Below are 1,639 nucleotides of genomic sequence, written 5' to 3' on the forward strand. Positions count from 1 at the left end.
TGGGGCTCCATGCAGGATCTCACCTCGGGGGGTCTCAATGATCCTAAGAAAGGTGAGAAACCAGCCCAGAACTACACGAGAGGACCTGGTCCATGACCTGGAAAGAGCTGGGACCACCGTTTCCAAGGTAACTGTTGGTAATACACTAAGACGTCATGGTTTGAAATCATGTATGAAAAATCCAGGCAAAATCCAGAAATCAAAATATATGATTTTTGTTACTATTTATTTGTATGATACAGCTGCAAACACTTATTTGAACACCTGAGAAGATCCATGTTAATATCTGGTCCAGCAGCCTTTGTTTCCAACGTTTCCTGTAGTCCTTCACCAGGTCTGACACCCTGCAGAAGGGATTCTGGCCCCCCCCTCCACACAGATCTTCTCTAGACCAGTCAGGTTTCTGGGCTGGAGTTTGAGCTCCCTCCAAAGATTCTCTATTGGGTTCAGGTCTGGAGACTCTCACAATTGACATGCACCTACGATGACAATTTCAGACCCTCTATGATTTCTAAGTGGAAGAAATTGCAAAATAGCACCGTGTTAAATACTTATTTTCCTCACCGTATGTAAACAGTTGGTATTATAAATAAACAGTCAGCAGTGCAAATTGATATTCCAGTCAAGGTAAATAGTGCAAGATGCAGATATAAACAGTTGTTACTAAAGTCAGCAGTATTCTAAGTCAAGAAAACCCCAAATAAACAGAAAGGTCTTAAAGAGCTGTTAAAGGTCTATCTCTGTAGGGATCCATCCCATAATGCTGTCAGACAATAAAAATAACAACAACAGAACTTTTAGTGGACACAATGACGATGCCCGTTTCCCTCAGCCTCTTTACACACACTTGAAAACACATGCTTTTCTCGACTAAATGTAAAAGAAAATGGATGCAGTTCCCACATCCTTTGGCCCTCTGGGAGGATCCTGAGGTCATTGGGTAATTTTTTAGTTTCTAGTGGCAGGGTGACACTAGGCCTTACTGACACAGAGCTACAGAGGTTAGAATAGAGAATCTCTTTTTCCGTCCAAGTAAATCATCTGTAAAATGATTAAAAAACACTATGTTAAGCATATAAGATGGCCTACACACAAACTCGTTCCACAGCCAGATGTCTCAAACAGAAGAAATCCAGAAGAAAAACACTCAGACAATGGATTATATAATAATCTACTGTATATAATGGATATATACAATGGATGTATGTTATATTTATATGAATTTATTTCTACAGATATGTCTGTGCGTTTTTCTTATTTCCTTTAACGAAAAAGCCCAAAAAGTGCAAAATACAAAACTTCGCAAATACAAAAACACATCCACATCACTCACACACATACTTAAAATATCTACATGCATAAATCTATAGAAAGAAGTAATTGTAAATTGATGAAATGATGAAATGCAATAACATAGGCCTTATTTTTGGCTTTGACACAGCTGGAGCCAAGACAGGGTTAAACTTTTCTGGTCAACTTTGGTATCAATCAATTTGTCTTCTTATTGGCTAAACAGGGAGGCCGGTTTCATAACATCTTGTTTTAATTGGAAGGAAAAGCTGTCAATCTTTCCCACGTTGGTCCTCCCTGAACTCTGCGAGATCATTGGCTTCTATTGGGGCCAGCTCGGGTTACACTA

This window comes from Etheostoma cragini, unplaced genomic scaffold (assembly GCF_013103735.1).
Source record: "Etheostoma cragini isolate CJK2018 unplaced genomic scaffold, CSU_Ecrag_1.0 ScbMSFa_528, whole genome shotgun sequence".
NCBI lineage: Eukaryota > Metazoa > Chordata > Actinopteri > Perciformes > Percidae > Etheostoma > Etheostoma cragini.